Below are 11,104 nucleotides of genomic sequence, written 5' to 3' on the forward strand. Positions count from 1 at the left end.
ATTTCCTTTTAATACCACAGCCATTTCCTTTGTTTGATAAATGTGCTTTCTTAATTAGCCTGATGAAGAAACAGCCAGGGGTGACAGATTTCGGTCTGCCTGAAGATTACTGTATTAGCCTTTTGTCACAATTTGACACTTCACAGTAGGCGAACCGAGGCATAAACAATGTGATGTTTAAACTCTGCAGTCATCTACCTACTTCAGCTTCTTGGTATTTCTGTTTCACTTACACTTTAACGGCTATGTGGCATTTAATTTAAATTTACTTTAATGGACTCTTTCATCCCACAGCTGGATTAATAGATATCCAAGTAGCAGATGGTTTTTAGAAAAATAGTAATTTGGAGTCATTTTGATTAATTTTAAATAACCTTAAAACACAGACTGCGTGTAATACAAATATAGATAAAACAAAATGGACAAAACATAGACACATCAAGCTTTTACATAATGTCCCCACAACTACAGTGAAGCTCACAACTCAACCTGAGGATAGTCACTTAGAAAAATAATCTAAACTTTAAACTGTGACATTGTGACTTGTTTTTTTTTTTTTTTTAGGCATGAAAAGTTGAAGTTACTGTACTGCTGTGATGCTTATGTACTGTAGATCTTATGAAGCTGAAGTTATGAAATTAGCTAGGACTGCATTATATTTATTAATGGTGAGTAATAAATTATTTACACATAGGTCTCTGTGTGTGGGCTTCTGGCAATGTGAGCATATAAGCTGTACCTTTTCTGCACCCTGTAATGTTTTCCATCCTATTTGTGTTGTAAATAATCACAGATGGTATTTGGTACATATAAATTATGGTTATTGTTCTGTTTTACAAATGTGTCAAATACTTTACAGTTTGCGGTTATGAAAAATTATGTCATCCCAGGGCTTCAGATACTGTTATTCTGTCCAGTGGTACGCTTTAGCACTGGTGCCTTAACACACACACACCACAACAACATTCGATGCAAAGAAATAAAAGTTCCAATTTTAAAGAGCAATAAAGTCATCAAAACAAAAAGTGATCTTTTTTTTTTTTTTTTTTCATTAGTTGTACCTTGATAGTATCAGGTTGGATCTGCGCAGAGGGAACATAATAAGCACAGTAAGTGCTCAAAACTGAAACACTAAGAGAACTCTAAGGTAAAGATCTAAACCATACGCAAAATAAGAAACAAACTGAAGATATTTAACAATAAACAGAATTTGAAAGATGAAAACACGAAAAAGACTGGGTAAAAGACCCATGACAATGACAGAAACCAGTTTGAGTTGATCTGAGCTTTGTGATGTGGTACATTGTCCTGCTGGAAGCAGCCATCAGAAGATAGGTACACTGTGGTCATACAGGGACAGACGTGGTCAGCAACAATACTCAGGTAGGCTGTGGTGTTTAAGTGATGCTTAGTTGATACTAAGGGGCCCGAAGTGTGCCAATAAATTATCCCCCACACCATTACACAACCAACACAAACCTGAACCGTTGATACTCGGAGGGATGAATCCAAGCTTTCATTTTGTTTTACTTCAAATCTGACCCTAACATCAAATGTCATAGCAGAAATCAAGATGCATCAGACCAGTTTTTCTGTCTTCTATCATTCAATTTTGGTGACGCCATGCAAATTGTAGCCTAGTTGACAGCAGTAGCACCTGGTGTAATCTTCTGCTCCTGTAGCTCACCTGTTTCAAGGTTTGAACTTCAGCAGGTCATCTTGACCACGTCTACATGCCTAAATGCATTGAGATGCTACCAGTGTGAATTAACTATTTTAATTAATAAGCAGATGAACATGTGTAAGTAATGAAGTGGTCAGTGAATGTAGGTCTTATACTGTGCTGCTCTTTTCATTGACCTATCAAAAGCCTTTGACACCATTGACAATAGCATTTTATATCAGAGGTTATTGGAAATGGGCCTTTCGGACCAGGCAATTGGCTAGTTTTCTAATTACCCTTCTGACCGTAAGCAGTGTGTGCAGTTTAATGGTTCCTCTTCCAGTTATTTAATGGAGTTATGCAGGGTTTCTGTTTTGGGACCTACATTATTTACTATTTATGTCAATCGTGTTGGGCAAAATCTAATGCATCTGAACATTTTCATGCAGATGACACGATTATTTATTGCTGTGCTCGTACCATCGACATGGTTTTCGAAACTTAGCTTTAGTTTTCGACAGTATTCAGTCACAGCTGTTTGAGCTCAGGTTGTTTTCAAATAGAAAGAGGGTGCCAGCAGTACTTCCCTCTCTTGTAACATTTCAAGATACTATTCTTGAAACCGTGGCCTCATATAAATACTTAGACATTATGACTGATGACAGTCTTTCTTTTAAATCACATGTTGACCACCACAATCTGAGGCTGAAACTAGGGCTCTTTTTCAGAAACAGATGATGTTTCTCTTTTACAGCAAGGAAAAGACTGCCACTTTTTTACCCCCCACCTGAACTGTGGTGTCATAATTTACATTCTCTCCATCTGTTATCATGGTGCTATTAAGATTTAACACTGGCTGTAAACCCCTAACACAACTGTATCTTATATTTGCTGGTCAACTGGTCCTCACTGACCTCACGCAGGACGGTTGATTGGTTTCATTTTATCTGTAAATCTGTTTCTGGTTTACTCCCTTCTTATTTATCAGACTACATATTATGTAAACAGATAAGTCATAATCTGGATTTTATTACTTTTGTTGTTCCATCAGTTCATACAGAGCTCGGAAGAAAGACATTTTCCTTTTCTGCCCCGTCTTCATGGAATACACCACAGAAGGATTTGCAGCTCTCCCAAATGATTTCGCTCATTGACTTTAAAAGATGTATAAACAGTTTTGTGAAATCATCACTGGGAACTTGCTCTTGTTTTAATATTGTTGAAAATATATTATGTTTCTTGAAACAAGTCTCAATGGGACTACTGTCAGTGACATTTTCTTAGGGTCTCCATGTTCCTTTTGGTTCATGACAGTGCAGACAGGTATTACAAATGATGAACATTTCTACTCAAACATCTGCTAGGATAACATCTTTAGTACCACTCCACTTAGCCAAGTCTTATCTCTACCCCCTCCTAGCCAGAAGAGCAAGAGGGTGGGGGCCCACAGAACTCCATTTTAGGAATGTACCTGTCATAAAACACTGCTGAAGTATAACATAGTGTTAGAGTTGTCATGAGGAGCAGCGCTCGCTCTGGCAACTCTCCAAGAGCCTCAAACGCCTACCCAAGATCTAACAGGTCTCACCCTCACCCCAGTGCCCCCGAGAACATAAAGCACTCTATACATTGGTATGTGTGTGGTGCTTTCTCTTACTTTGCACAAGCCATAAAAGTGACGCATGGTATCTAAAACATGAGAATAATGACTCCATGCACCAGTATGAAGGCCATACAGAATATAAAATAGTCTCAGCATAAGTAATAAAAGTAAAAATAGTGACAGTACAAATAACATAGGTGAACAATAAGAGCAGATATATTCCCATACATGTGGTGATAAATGAAGTTACACTGACTCATCAGAGGCCCCTAGGAACAGGGCCAGTAATTAGCCATGGGGAAAGTAGAGTAAAATATTGAGATAATAAATGAGTCCCCCAGCAATGGAAGAGTGGCCCTCACAGTACATGGTATGGAATGATAGATGCCCCCTGCTATGGGCGGGGAAAGTCCCGTCCTGCATATGACGCAGTGTCTAAGACTGCTACCAGTGGGGAAGACCCACCTAGCATACAGTACAAAATATTGAATGGGCCTCTGATAACAGTAAGAGAAGCATAGATGATAAATGAAAATAGTAAAAAATATCCCCACACTACCTGTATAAATATAGGTTAAATAAAAAAAAAAAAAAAAATATATATATATATACTGTATATATATATATATATATATATATATACAGTATATATATATATATATATATACTCAAAGCTATATACTCTAGGCTAATCCAGAAAAGCCTACCAAGCTGCACCAGAGAGATGTCAGACAACACGGAGGTGTGTAAGTCATGAGATAGGCACCAGGTTGTGAACTTGCCAGGCTTGAGTTAGGATTTATGTGGCATGTTATGAGCCTGGAAGCCTAGCATTTTCTGTCTGGAACTCTGGCCAGTGAAAAGGTTACCATGATAAATCTGTGTGTGCTCTCCTGTGGTTTGTTCTGAGATGTTTGCAATATCAGATTTTTCCATGTAAAATCAAATTGTGTGGATAAGGCAGTGCAAGGAGTACTTTTTGAGTTGTCAAACAAAGCTGTAACTAATAGGCTAAATAATGGCTTCATTCCATTTCAGTATTCCAGGTCCAGGGAAATAACCATGTAACGCTTCTGATGATGACCACAGCTTTCACCACTGTTATTAAGGACTGATAATAGGTCATTTTAATTTCATTTATATACATACATGTGTGACGAAAAGGCAAGCAGTCAAAAATTCATGTCTCTCTGTAAACCATTGGAAGAAATTGCTTGGATCTGTTCAGTTGCATTCTCTTGAGAAGCCCCTTAAACACTTGATTAGAGTGTAGCAAAGACTTCTTTGTGAGTTAAGTATTGCATGGGATAAGGAACCTCAGTGTAATGGAGTTCAATCACTAATGCAGTCACTACTGGACTGAGTACATGTTAAGAAATACAATTATATAAAGAGTTTTAATATGCAGGAAAATCACCATGCAGGACACATTTGTTATTCATCAACCAGTGTTAACTATTGATTGTTGACCATTGTATTTTGAAAAGTAGATACATTAATATAAGGTTTCAGTGTAATGGCTTTTTCAGGTCACTTAATGGAACTGTACAATCATCATTCCAAATGTGTGTTTCTGACAGTGATGTAAAAATATACAGTGATGAGGAGCTGTCAATTTTGTATGAGATACAATGAGGACTGGATATGTTTGGACAGTGCCACAATTTTCATAATTTTTTCATGCAGTTGAAGTACAGAATCTCAGCATTGATTCAGGGGGTTACCAAAAATAAAACAAAACAAAAAAAACCATAAACTGTTAAGGGATCACAGCCATCTTTTTACAAAGTCCTCTTTTGGAGATCTCAAATTTAATTGGACAAATTAAAATAATCATAAATAAATTGTTGAAATGCTGAAAATCCTTTAGGCAACATCTGATGTCTGGAACTAGGGCTGCACAATTTAATTTTAATCTCACTCATCTAGACTAGTCTGGATGAGTGAGACTAGGTTAAACAATAGATACACAAGAAAAAAATCAAATGTCTGGCACAGCAGAAAGTGAAGAGCATCTTCCTAGAAGTGGCTCAATCATTGTTTGGAAATACTTTGGATTTAATGCAAATGACGTTAACCAATAACAAATCATAGAGTGTTGCAGAGTTGTGTCTGCACTGCAAAGCAATACAAATTACTTATTCAGCCACCTAGATGGACATCACAAACTGCAGTTATAATTAATTATATATAAATATTTATATATATTTTTGTTCTACTTTCTCTTCTATGAGATTATAATAAGAGGACCAATTTTATTTTGAAGCAAAGTACTGAAGATGCAAAAGCATTACAGTTAACAGTGTAATAAAAACATTTGCCACTAAAATAAATGAATAATCATGGTAGCAATATTGAACAAAATAATTATGATTATGATTTTGGCCACAACTGTGCAGATCTATCTGCAGCTATCTTTACTTACTGTTTGTTGCCTTAGTTTTGTATCCAGGGCCCTATTCCAGGAAGCAGGTTTAGCTCTCTGGCTCCTCCCTTCCTGCTGCACCTGACCCTGTTGTCTGACACTCTAATTACTAATTATTTCCTCATTCATAAATTCGCTAATAACGAGATTAGAGCTAATTAATTTGCTGATGTTTACATTTTAGAAGCACTCAAATCCAAGTTAGACGTTAGTTGTTTTTTTTGTTTTGATTATTACACCATATGAACGCTTTTACAGTGGTTCACTTGTCAATAAGCTATTTAAGGATGGAGACAGTGATTATGTCACAGATTTATAAACAGCTCAGAATAAAATCCATAGTCTCCATATTTATAACTCTGTGACTCTGTGCACAGTGATGCAGCTGTCAGAGTGTCAGTCAGTTCCTCTGAAACATTTACTGTACGTTACTGTGCTTAAATCAAACTTATACATACTGAATTACATCACCTTCTGCATGGACAGAGTGACCACACAGAGGACAGTATGGACACTCCCCAATCATAAGACATGGCTGAATGGTGCTGTTATCAGTCTACTGAGGGCCCGAGATGCTGCTTTCTGCTAAGGTGATGGAGAGGCCTACAGAACAGCTAGGTCCAAAAAGGCATCAGGGAAGCAATACACTGCTATAAGAAGCACATCAATGAGCACTTCAAGCTGGCAGTAGTGCTTACAGACCTGTTTAACATCTTCCTGGAGCAGGCCTCTGTCCACACGTGCCACCAGCAGACCACAGACTGTGCGCATAGGGGAGCGGGTCTCCTCCAGCATCACCTTGAACACCGGCGCACCACAGGGCTATGTGTTGAGCCCCCCCCCCACAAGACTGCAAACCCACCCACGAGACCAACACCATCATAAAGTTTGGCAAGTGGCAAAAGAGTGGAGGTCATGCAGAGCATCAAGTACCTTGAGGTTAACATCAGCCACAACATGACCTGGACTGTCAACACCACAGCAGTGGTCAAGAAAGGTCTCCAGAGGCTTCACTTCCTGAGGTGCTTGAAGAGAGCATGACTCCTACAACAGCTGCTGGTGAGTTTCTACAGGTCAGCAGTCGAGGCCATCCTCACATACTGTATCTAATTATGGTACTCTGGCTGCGCTGCAGACAACAGGAAAGCTCTCCAGTGCATCATCAAGACTGCTGAGAGGATCACCAGCACCCAGATCCCCAGGCTGGAGGACATATACAGGACCCACTGAACCAGGTGGGTCCTGGTGCACACATCCCGAACACAGCCTCTTCACTCCCCTGCCTTCTGGGAGGCTTTACAGGACACTGTTCACACGGACCTCAAGACTGAAAAACAGCTTTTACCACAGAGCTGTCACACTACTGAACACTGACCATATCAAACCCAACAGACAGTCTCCTTGCACATCCACTGTGTCACTTTAGCGCATTGCATTCAGTTGTAAATAAACTGTTTATTGCCATTTATACTGCCTTTGCTCACTGTAAATACCAGATCCTTATTTATTTTATTTATAAATAAGGATCTTGTATTATTTATTATTCTGGCACCTGGAGAATGGCTCAACAAAATTTCATTGTATTGTGCAATAACAAAAAAGACATCTGTATAAAGTTTTAGATACATAACACACTGATCAATGATCAATTATTTGTTGTAAAAGGTCACACTGATGGAAAAAAGTCTGGATCCTGGAGATGACGTGAATATTTGAGTGAAGATGAGACTGAAATGATTTTAAGACTTGAAAACTGAACCAAATATATTTAATGTGACTTAAATGTGACTTAAATGCCGTCATGGAAATCAGTCTCAGTTGGCTGACCGTGATCCGGATCTGCGAATGGAGCAGCACACTGTGTCCGAGTCCACTTGAACAGCAGGAGGGATCCAAATTAGGCCTAGATCCAGTTCAGGCTCCGGTCATTTCCCAGCTCATCCCATCTGGATCCGTTCATAATGGCTTATTTTTTCCTGAAATGATTTGCGTTCTTTTTTTAAAATAGCTCATCCTCCCAAAGCTGAGACATTGCTTATAACAAGTTTACCTTTACTGATAAAAACATTACATTCATTAAAGACTTGGAAAGCTGCCCTGCATTTTTTTCAGTTAAATGTGACACCAATACTGAACTCTGACCTTTAACAGTAAGTCAGTAAAATATCTCTGCGGTGGCTGTCAGAGAGCCGTCATCTATCAGTGAAGCTGTGATTAAATCAGATTATAAATGCTTGAACTGGGAAAATAAAGCAGAGTTTTTCTGTAAATCTCAAGTATTTTTATCCAGTAACAGCAGAAATAATGAAATTCTCTATATAAAAAAATTAGGGTTGCTGCATTCCATCAATAGATTAAATTTTACTGAATAATTATTCAAGCAATGAAATGTTCAGAAACTGTAGCAAAAACAGTTTGATTAAAAAAAAAAAAACTTACTTGAGGGCAGATCCTATTGCTGTCTGGGTAACTAATATCACAAACCATGTCTGATCTTTTTCTCCACATTTTTCATTTTCTGTCTCCTGCATTTTGTCCCTGTCAAGTTACAGCTGAATAATTAGACTTGAAAAAAAAATTCAAATGTTAAATTAGGATTCAGCTTCATCTAATGAAAATTCAAATGGTTAAATGATGACAGCAGACATTATAAAAGAAATTATATATTTTCTAACAAACTTTTATTCCGTCTGTAATGATGACAGAGTGGGCCAAGCTTATTAAAATAACTTTTTTTCTTCCCTCCTGTTTTTTATGTTAAATATCTTGGTCGGTCCACTGGATTAAAATAGAGGGTCTGCTCTTTATTTACCTGTTGCCATGGTGAATTCAGGTATCGGAGCTCCATTGATGGCTTTCTTTCCTTACTCATGCACGCGCTAGCTCAAGGTGAACATACACAGAGTTGATTGAACTCACTTTGATCAGCTGTTCTGGAATTGGAAACTCAGCCCAGGGCTCCATTCAACAAACCGAGTATCTCACTGTCTCCGTCCTTCTACTGCTGAGCCTGGAGCAAAGTTGGACATGATCAGCCGGTTTCCCAGTCATGGATTAAGCATGGTCCTAGACTAAAAGGAAAAAGTCAACGAAGACCACAATAGGAAAAAATATTTGGTCCAGGATTAGACATAATCCCTGTACGGGAAACTGGGCCGATGTGCCCATTGCTTTTTAATCCAGTCGATGTGGAAACACAACTAATTTGCAATGCATTATGTCATGAGAGGATTTTCACACCCTGACTAGATGTTTTTGCGTTCCCAGATGAGTACCTTATTGAGCGTTTCCCCTCACAATCTTAATGTATCGGAACAGCATTCTCCAGTCAGACATTTCAAATATAACACAGTGTGGTTGCACTCTCATATAAGAGCAAATTCTTTGTATGTTGCTTTGCTTTTTTGCCAATGAGAGTTTCCTGTATGAAGTAGGCAATGCAGAACATGGGGAAAGTGACTGTGGAGCAATTGGAAGATTTGCCTTGCTCTAAAACATGTGCTACAAAGTTTTGTAATTTTCCCTGGCCATAAGCCAATAAGGACTATTAAAGAGGAATTCTACAGCATAGCAGGTGATTGATGTACAAGTTATTCTGTTGTACTTCATGATTATATTTGAAATTATCATTTGTTCTTCCTACTGCAGCCTCAGACTGGGATCAGTAATTAAGCTTAGTCTTGCAGGGTTTCCCCAATGTGATGGGCTGCGCTGATCGCACTCACATCCCTATTGACTATGTGAATAGGAAGCTTTATCACAGCATTAATGTGCAGGTAGGTGCTGACTTCCAATACTTTAAAATATACTGTAACTAATTTCTCTCATTGTGTGTACTGCCAAGATCATTTGTGATGCAGCAAATTTAATCACAAACACTGAAGCCAAATGGCTTGGCTCAGTGTATAATGCTCGTATGGATCATGAGTCTACCCTGAGCAACAGATTTAGAAATGGTAAATAGATACTGCCAACTGTATTTTTGTTTTTTATTTATTTATTTATTTTTTACATTCTTGAAACCATCTTAAAATGTATCTACTCTATTGTTACAGAGTCTGATGGGTACTTGCTGGGTGATAGGGGATACCCATGCCAGCTTTTTCTGTTGATCCCATACCGTGACTGTGAGCCAGGCCTCCAGCAGCATTTCAATGTGGCCCAGTGCAGGACTTGTGCCTGGGTGAAGATGACAGTGGGCATACTCAAATACCAGTTCTGGTGCTCGAGTAGACTTAGGGTAACAGCAGAGAGGGCATGCGGCATCACTGTGGCATGTGCTGTTCTCCATAATATTGCCGCTATTATAGGACCCTGCCATACAAGTGAATGAGGCTCATGAAGATAATCCTTTTCACTCTGGATATATTCACAATGGAAGAACTGTCAGAGATAACATTTGCTATAATTACTTTTCAGATTAGGTTGCCTACCCCAAAGGATAATTAAAGACTTCTTAATCACATTTTATTTGTTCTTCTTTATTTGCTACAAATACAAAAGCAGCAATTATTTGTGGATTCATCCGAGAGAAGTTATCCATCTTGAACTGGTATTCCAGTAATTCAATTTCAAAATGTCTTTCTAATCTGATGCTCCAAGTATGTAATTTCTTGATCAGTTTTCATTATTTTTTGGATGAGGTGCATGTTGTCAATTTCTTTGACTGCTAACTAGAAAACATAAACATAACAGGCACATCATGTACATTGTATATAGTGTTATTATTAGTAGTATTAAGGTTAATTTTGTTTGTTGATTTTATATATATATATATTCTTTTCTTAATAGTGTGAATTATTATATTTTTATTTATATTTATAATAACTGCGGCTGCTGTTACACCCAAATTTCCCCTCTGTGGGACAATAAAGGCTGTTTCTTCTTCTTCTTCTTCTTCTTCATAACATTAAATTCAGCATGCTCTGTTTTCTAGAAAAAAAATTAGAATATGAAGAGTGTTTTCCATCATTCTCATCACTTCACTGCACATTTCAACTACAAGAACACACAAGAACCTCAGTAGGCCTATTTAGAGCACTCTAAGCAGATAGATATAATACATTCATTTAATTGTTTTTGTACATTTTATGTAGCCACTTGTGCCCTTGGGGGGGGGGGGGGGGGGGGGGGGGGGGGTGACTAGCTCAGAGGAGTTCCTCTAAGAATGCCTGCAGTCACTGGGTGTGCAATGTTCTGACTTAGGGCAAGCTCTTCTGCCTCAGTCAGAAGTGGTGCCCTCCGCTTGTTTTGTGACCCTCTGCCTTCATTCTGTAAGCTACAGAGAATTAAAATGATAATCTTCTTAGCAGAATATTTGGCCTGTGGATTTTTTTAAACCTCACTTTATTTATTCATATGTTTTCTTATATATATCAACACAAAGAAAACCAAAAAGAGGCACAAAAGTGGA

This window comes from Archocentrus centrarchus, chromosome 1 (genome assembly GCF_007364275.1).
Source record: "Archocentrus centrarchus isolate MPI-CPG fArcCen1 chromosome 1, fArcCen1, whole genome shotgun sequence".
Classification (NCBI taxonomy): Eukaryota; Metazoa; Chordata; class Actinopteri; order Cichliformes; family Cichlidae; genus Archocentrus; species Archocentrus centrarchus.